At 39.4% G+C, this 9040-nt stretch overlaps 1 long non-coding RNA gene across 1 annotated transcript; it reads right to left on the minus strand.

The window, feature by feature from the left end:
• Positions 1-4015: 4015 nt before the first annotated feature.
• LOC136012658 (uncharacterized) lies at positions 4016-6511 on the minus strand. Its single transcript, XR_010611877.1, has 3 exons — positions 6227-6511; positions 5851-5896; positions 4016-5097 (listed from the first exon to the last, which is right to left on the minus strand). It is a non-coding gene; the product is annotated as an uncharacterized LOC136012658 (long non-coding RNA).
• Between the last annotated feature and the right edge of the window lie 2529 nt (positions 6512-9040).

Raw genomic sequence — 9040 nt, forward strand, 5'->3', positions numbered from 1 at the left:
GAGAAGGAGCAAAAAAAGAAATAATTCATTGTTTTTGCCACTGATGAGGACAGGGATCAATCCTGGCCCTCTTGTATTCAGCTGAGCAGACATAAACACACCAACATCTGCTCAGACTGGTGGTTAGATGAACAAATCGCAGGAGCGGACAGAACTGTTAGCATGCCTCTCTCCCAAGGCACATCTACTGCTTGGCATAAGGATGCCTTCATAAAATGTGCTGCCTGTTTGAACTACACCTTAAAGTGCCTTTCTCTGTCCAATGCCCTGTAGGTGAAAACTGCCTGAAGACTGAATTAATCTTCTGTAGTTGGCTGTCTTCTTCAAGATCATTTTCTTTTGGGCCTTTACGCCTAGGTACCTTTGAGCATTCCCCTTCCAGCTGGGCTGGAAGTAATTAATTTTATTGTGCCTGATTATCTGATCAACTTCATGTAGGGAAGAGAGACAGTCAAAGCCATAACTGACATGGCTGAATACCAAGGCCCACGGTGAGAGCAAAACTGGGAATATGGTCCTAATAATTGCTTGCAACTGATGTGAGAAGGGCAGAATCACCTGAAATGATCGACAGCAATACATCATCAATAATTTTAGTAGCTTGAATATTGACTGGGAACAGTTTGGGGAGATCCCAACAGATCTCCCCCTGGCAAGATGAGGCTCCCTGTGTCTTTCATCTCGTTATCTCAAAGCACTTCTTTTACAGATGCAAAATGATTTGCAAAGCAATTCTCATTATCTGCATTGCACAGATGATTAAAGGAAAGGATAGAGAGGCTTAGAGAGTACTCCTGGGTTGCTCAGAATGAGCAAACAAATGTCCTACACATAAGCATGAAAATCTCTTAAAAACAGAAATTTCTTTGAACCTTAAGGCAATGCCTTTTTCTGCATATATTATAAGTAGCATCTGGGTGTGTTGTCCCAAACATGGGGGCAAGCATTCTTCCATCTGGACATACTGAGCCCAGCTGCTGTCCAGCAGCATCCAGCTCACAGGACCTTCCCTGTGGGCACAGCAGAACCTGCTTCTCCCCATTTCCTCCAGGCCAGATCGAAGATAAGTGAAGCTTGCTGCTTTCTGGATAGTCACTGCTGCCTCTTGGATGTCCTACACAATATGCATGTTGACAGGAGTGTCTTGAGTGGCCATGGACATACAGCCATCCGCTTTGCTGACAGGAGCAGTAGGTGTAATGGGCATCCCAGTAGGATAGATATTTTGTGATTACTGTCATAGTGATGCTAATAACAGCAAATAGGAAATCATATGAATCTCTGCAGACCAGCATAGATAGTGTCTGTTGTCACCAGGAGCTGTTGCTTCCTGGTTCTTTTTGGATCCCAGAAAGAAAGGCAAAACACTATCAGGAAAGTTAGCCATGTTATAAATGTGCTACAAAAGATGATAATAATTTATAATATCTTATGCCCCCTCTGATGCTGGGAACCCCAAAATGATACAACATAAGATAGACCTCTGGCTATGGCATGGTGTGCTGCACAGACTTCTCATCAGTGATGAGGTCCACTAGCACTGTCATCTTCAGAGTTTTTATGGATTTTCTTGAAAGCAAAGCAACTATTCATCATTTTTACTGGGTGCAAAAGAATGTTTATAGTGAAACATTCTGCTTCTCTTCAAGGTAAAGTTAGGGACATGCTCCTGGCATCACTGCTGGTGACAAGCAGGTGCTGTCTATGGGGTCTTTGATTACAAGAAGCCAGCTGCTGTACAAGAACCCTTCTACAGCAAGGGTTGTGGTGGCATGGCACAGTCCTTGAGGCCAAGTCACATGTGTAGCAGAGCATGGTATAGCACAGCAGAGGCCTGAGATCTCAGGACAACACCAATGTGGATCTCTATCTCTTCCATGTGCAATGGTCAGCCAGATAGGACCCCTGCAGGTTTAATGTTTACATGGTTGCACAATGGTCTGTTGTTGCTGCCTGTGGCATAAAGGTGTTTACAGGCTATGCTGATGAAGTCATTATTTTGTCTGTTTGCCTTTTTGCTGTACATCCTTTCAGCCTTGCAGGTTGACTGGCTCCCTTAGCGTGCTGCAACTCACGTGAAAGTACCAAAGACACTTTTCAAGAGCACGTCCTGCAAAAATCTTTGAAATTCTGTTAAGCCTTATCAGCTGAGTGAGCCAGAAGTCTCCTGCATCAGTGGCCATGATAAGGCCCAAACTCTGCTCATTGGGCTTCACATGAGTAAATGCACTAAAGCATAAGTCAAAGATTTTCACTATTGTTTTTCACAGCTAGCATAGTAAGTACTCTTCAGTGGGGATTGTTACGTCTTAATGTGGGATATACCAAGATGTGCTAGGTTACTGACATGCTTAAAAAATGTGTATCTTTCCCATATTTATCTGTTGCCCTATAACACTTTCAAGTGGTTTCCTTTGAATGGTGATTCCTCAGGAGGATTGCTACTTAGATGGTTGTCTCTACATGTAGAAAATGTGTTCCAACAAAACCTAAAAACCTTCAGTCAAAGGGGATTTTCTGTAAATGTGAGATGTGAGTCCTGCTTATTGTGGCTCAAGTCTAATACTTCTAGATTTCTAATTTCTTGTAATACAAAACTACAAGTAAAATCCAATATACTGTTTGATAGATTTAAATATTTGAAATCACATAGATTAAATTCAGTGTAATTCAAAGCCTAACTACTGCAATTTGTAGACAAATTCAATCAGGTAATTTCCCCTAAGCTTATTGACTGATATAAGTTTAAACTGATCTGAGTTAATGAATGTGAGGCTTTTGAAACTCAGATCCAGTGCTTTGCAAGGTCAGGTATTCTGTGGTCTGAACACAGATAAAATAAATTGTTCATGTTTTTGCTCCAGTAAGTGCATGAAAAGCTCAACTAGTCATCTTTTCACAAAGTTAAATGGAATTTTCCCTTAACAGATTCTAAGAGACTAAGCTTATCTTGTCCTAAAGGCGACATCTTGCAAATTCATTTCTGTGAGACTATTAACACTTTGGAAGGCAATGCAGTTGGGTTGTTTCATTATGTTGATCCTAGATAAAAAAGCCTGACTTTTTTAGGGAAGCAGAGTTTCTGAGTGATGTTCAGATGAGTCTCAAAAAACATAACATGGAAGATTTCATAATTTTGAAGACACTAGAGAAGTAAGACTGTGTGAGGTTTAGATAACGTCAGTTACTTTTTTCCTCAAAATTTAAATATAACTTCATCCAGAAAGGTCACACTCAGCAAAAATTATTCAAAAGCTATTTCATCCCTAAAATAATTAAGTGTAAGGTGCAAAACAGTTTGCTAGGGCATGCTATGAAGCCAGATACAGCTTCATATAGGTACAACAGTTAGAGAAGGGCTAGTAAGAATGAAAGTGTTTTATTCCTTAAATGTTGTGCAAAGCCAGCAAGTATTTGGATGGAAGTGTTACCCACACAGGACTCACATACAAAATTATCATTATAGCACCTCAGATAATATCTGCTTATATCTACAGTTTCCATATTAAACAGTAAATTTAAACCCCATCTACGAATGCTCTTTATTTAGTTAAGCAAGAGTAAAGTTGTATTCCTGAGGAGAGCCATGTAGAGGTGCTCTGGTAAAACTGCTGAAGAACAAAGAGTGGTTGAATCAGTGAGACATGAAAAAGCCTCATCTTCTGAATCAAACTTTTTTTCCATGGGGATTGCTGTAGTAGCAGTTCATGCTCATACAAAGCTCCTGTAAATAGAATTGCTAGAGCAAACTCTGGCAGTTCAAACAACACTGCTGACATTTAGTCCTAGTGCAGCAATGGGGGATGAAAAACCCTTGGCTGCTTTGTGCAGATTGCTACTGAGACATAACTTCTCTAATGCCATTAAGTCGGAAAAAAAAAAAAAAAAGAAAAGAAAAAAAGGGGAATGGGATAGGAATGATCTGACACTTTATGGTTAAGGTTATTCTTTAAGATCTGTGAACTTCTGAAAGATGTCATCAGAAACTGCTTTGATATTAATATAGACAAGTATCAAAGTGACAGCATTATCATTTATTTTCATTTATTATTAAAACCTTCAAGCTTCAGTGAAAGACTACAAAGGAACTGATGATTTCTCCTTCTATAATACATGGTAGTTCTGGGGGGCAACAGAGGATTTCTGGTTCGTAAGGATAATGAAGAGCGAGCAAAACAGATAGTATTGGATACAGCCATTTTATTTCAAGGGAAAACCAGTCTGAACATGTTTTCTCAAGAGAGAACAGATGGATGAATTGTCTATTAATAAAAATAGTAATTATGAGAATTCTCTCCTATAGTTCTAATAATCACATTCTAGACCATTTTTAATTACACAAGCACGCATTTATAAAAAGGTTATAAGAAAAATTGTTAGCTATTTATAAGTATTGCGGATTCTAGTTGTTTATGGGTTTAATAGCTTTTCCCTCCCAAGGTTAAAAAGATTACATTAAAGGATTGAATATTATCTTGGGCTGTTTTTGTGGGCAGTATTTAACATTGCTTATATTGACTGATTGGTCACATCAGCACATAGTATGGCACATCAGGAATAATTTGGAGAACAAAACAGTTGTTGGTGGTGAGAACCCACCAATGCAATTATATGCATTTTAGGGAGGTTTATTTTAGAGAGATGCTGTAGTCTAGTCCTTAGATTGAGTGCCGACTAGCTCTGCTTCTGCATAATATCATCCAGCTTTGTTTCGGTTGTGAGGAAACCAGAGGATGTGTTTCAAGACTGTTCCACTTGGTGAACCAAAGCACAGCAAGGATAAACAAGTGGGAGAGCTGCTTCCAAATGCATTCACTCCATGTCTAAACAAATATGCTGCTGTAGATACAGTCTGTGACAAGAAACGGGCATATTTGTGGCTTCCTGCCCTAAAAATGTTCAGCTGCATGTATCATGTCTAATCTGAGGAATGAAGTCAATCTGCTGGACATGAATTGCTGAAGCAGAGAAGTAATGTAGATGTCTTCTCCAGAAGAGTATCTTCAGCTGACTTTATCTTGTTTTCAAGGACATGGCGCAGCAGTTAGCTGTGCTGGACACTAGCCAGCTACAGCTTGTTAGGACTTTCTCCAAAGCCTGTTTAAAAAAAATGCAAAGTCCTCTGAAACTACATGCACCAAGGGACTTCCACATTGTGTTACCTGCTTCATTGGGAACAGAGTGAAATTACTCTGTGATATTTGTTCACACTGTAGTTAGAAGTCCCTGAAATACTGGGATTGTCCACACTGAAGTCAAAAGTTTAAAAAGACTTAGTGATGGACTTAACTGAATATAGATAACCTCCCATCTTCAGCAAAAACATTAAAAATCAAGTATTTTAATCTTGTTAAACAGATAGAGACCTGAACTTTGTTTAGAACTTTTCGGAATATAAACTGCATTTCTTTCCATTAATACATAGGTGAACCGAGTAGCAATTCAAAAAATATTAGTCTTTGTAAGCAGAGGATATCTTCATGTAAAAAAAATAAATTATACACTTAGATGTTTTTAGAGTCATACTTTTCAGTCACCTGTAATTCTTTTTAGATTTACTCTAAAAAGGGAGGTGGTTTAGTATTAATGAGCATGTGACGTATTTATTAAAGCAGCTTCCAAGGATCAGATTTAAAAGTTATCAGAAGAGACACAGAATTTAATTCCTTTAGGTGATTTCAAAAAGCATAGGAAAAAGGATGGGAGTACATGAACTCCTAGACTCTGAAAACTCTTAAAATGCTGACAGTAAAAGTTGGGAAATAAATTAATATCGATAAATAGAAGAAAGAGGAGAGAGAGAGAAGGGAAGCCAAAGAAGTGGTAAGCAAAAGTGTTCTATATACTTACATAGCAAGAATGAACTAGTGGAATAACATTATCTCCACTCAAAATCCTGTAAGATATAGCAAAAAAGTGCATTTAATGGAGCAAAAGAGATGAGTAGAAGTGTTCTGTTTACAGAATGGTCTATAGGATATGTGACATATATAAATCTTGGAAAAAGGAAGATCAGCATTCAATCTGAGTGCAAAGTTGTCTAATCAAGCCATTAAAAAACACATACAAGCAATTCTTACTCTTTTCACGATGACCAAATTATCTAGCTGGCTTCTTAACCTAGGCTTACTCAGGACTCAGCAGCAGAAGTTGTTCTCAACAGTTTGCTCATTAAGAGGAAGGCTTTTCTAAATATATCCTCAGGGCTGCTGATGATGCCACTTACCCAGCAGTAAAATTCATGAATTCACCATAGTTGTGGTCACTGTTGGGCTCAGCAATGTCTTGAATTCCTGGTGTCACTGAGCATGCAGATCCTTTAAGCCACTGCAGCTGGTGGTGTCCTTCCCCAGGCAGTGTTTTGAAAGGAGGGGCAGAGGCACAGGCAGCCTGCCCACAGGCAGCCCATGGGGATAAGAGAGGCAGCTGGCACAGCTAGAAGCATCTGCCCATGGTTTAGTGTCACCTGCATAGGGTGACACATCGACCATGCCTTTATTGACTTGTCACAAGAGGCAAGTAGGCTCTAAACTGGGGAAGGTCCTGGCAGAGATGAGTATTCTGGTAAACTACTGAAGATGCATCATAAACCATTGCAAAGGCAGACAATTTTATCACTCACAAAAAAAATTGTGATGTACTCCTCAGCACATCTTCCACCACACTTGATGCCCATAGCATAAAAAGGTTGCATAAGCTTAGACAGTACAAGTCACTGTGCTTGTTATTTGATAGCCACATACATAGGACTTTGTTGCATATGTGGATGGCTTTACCAGCTCGCTCCTAAAGCAGAGGAATCTGAGGTGGTTTAAAGGAGCACTCTTTGGGCTCACATCCTTAAAAGTATTGTCCTTGAACTGACATTTCAGAGGGAACAGCATACTGAGTGAAATCCAAGATCTAGTTCTTGGGTGCTAGCTCTGATGCAAACACAAAATTCAGGAGAGAGATCAAAAATAATGTCTTCCCACTCCCAAATGCAGCTCTCACATCTCCAGTTTTGAATGAGAGAAACCTTGAACACTGAGGCACATCGCCTTGTCTAGACAGCCCATCTCTGTGCCAGACCCCTCTCTGAGGCTACCGGGCAGGCAGAAGTTCAGCAGTGTCACATTTTGGTCTCTTTGCTTCTATTTGCTTGGTGCACTTTGACTGCATTTTAGGAGAGTAGTGAAGTGGTAGCCTTCTTTATTTCCAGCAGCAGCATCCTTCCTGTCTGACAGCTGCAGACCTAGCATAAGGAGGAAGTGGTGGTGCGTGCAAATACTTCCTGGGGTGGTTTGTAAGCGTCGCTTGGTGATTCAACCTCCATGTTGATGGCAAAGAGTGAGGAGCACTGTTATTTGTGGCATGATACACTCTTCTTCTTAAAAGAAGAAAAATAGATGCCTTGAAAGTTCATTAACACAAATGAAGCTATTCAAATTTTCATGTAGAAGGGCAGGCTTAACTATTGGAGCAGTTGTTTGTTTTTTTTTTGCCAAAAAGGCATTCCGGCTGATCCAATTTTGCCACTTGGTTTAGGGAAGAGAGAAAAAGACTCACTTCCCCTTATTTGTGCCCCAGGCTCAGTGTTTGAAGTCAGTAACGGAGCCAATAGGATAGTTGAGTTGTGGTGATTGGGATTCAGTTTCTTCCTCTGCACATGTGTACATCCACACACTAAGAAGCGAAGTGTACAGGATATTAAGAATTGTTGCTGAATAGCTACTTCCGTTCCCCTTTGCACTAAGTAATCTAATATGACATATATTTACTGGAACAGTAATAGCAGTTTGGGGGTTGTTTACTTTCCCATTCTGTACAGACATTTTCAAGATGAAAATCTTGAAAAGTTAGGATATTTCATTTCAAGATTGTCACAACAAAACATTTTCACTCATTTAAATTTTTATCCCAATATCTTCTAGCTTACACAATAAGGTTCATAAGCGTGATGTGCAGACAGGTATTCTGAATACATAACCGAATGTTCAGCTGCTATAGTAACCAGGCTCACTCCTGTATGTTTTCAGTTCAGACAACATTAAGGAAGTCACTGTTCTGATTATAAACTGGAGCAGACACTCAAAGCAGCTCACTGAATTTGTATTCTGATGGGAGGAGTGCTAGCACCTACTTACTGTGGATGGAAGATAGTATTTTCATACTATTGAAAGATATTCTGTGTTGCTGATGTCATTGCACAGGACTGAACATGAGGTATGGTTTGATGAATATGGGGTAAAAAGTTGCTTTTCAGTGTTTGCTCACGGTGTGAGGGAAAGGTTTATGGAAACAAGAATGTCTCAGCAGCAGAGCTTTAGCCAAGCAGAAAATAAAAACGAATGTAGGATATTTTTATCTTTTGCATGTGTGGTTTTTTGTTTGATTGACTGATTTTTTTTTCCTGGTTTGGTGTTAGTTTCAAATCCTGCTACAATGTAAGATGTCATTAAATAATATTTCTGAGGTTGTCTTCTATTCCTATGCTGGTAAGTACTCGTCAGTTAGATTGGGAAAGATATGTGCAGTCTAAAGCAGGAAATGCCTGATTTCATGTGATCCACACATCACAATTTATAGATGATGCTGGGTTTCATGGACATGTGCTATGGGATAAAACTTCAAAAGATGGTCCAACCAGTGCAGCCATCATATGCTCTTAAATAGGGCAGGTTTTAAATCCAGAAATTGTGGAGCCCAGTTCAATTAGAGGCAGATTTCAAAAAGTATTTAAATTTATCTGGGCTTATGGAAGCACTTGACAGCTGCCAGTGCAATTCACTGTGGAACATCTTGAAGGTCTACTGCATGCCAACAAAAATCATGAACCTCATCAAAGTTTTATGCCAAGGTTCTGCTTGAACAGTTAAGGTAAATGGGAACTTGTGTAAATGGGTTAATCAAACTTGCCTGTCAAACACAGACTCATTCATTCAAAATACCTTTGTCAGATATTGGCTTTATTGAAGGAAAAAGAAGGTTGAAATGATGTGAAGCAGGCATGGCAAAGCAGAAAAGCACTGCACCAGAATATTAAAATGATACTGCCAGC

This window comes from Lathamus discolor, chromosome 4, assembly GCF_037157495.1.
Source record: "Lathamus discolor isolate bLatDis1 chromosome 4, bLatDis1.hap1, whole genome shotgun sequence".
NCBI classification, from domain to species: Eukaryota; Metazoa; Chordata; class Aves; order Psittaciformes; family Psittacidae; genus Lathamus; species Lathamus discolor.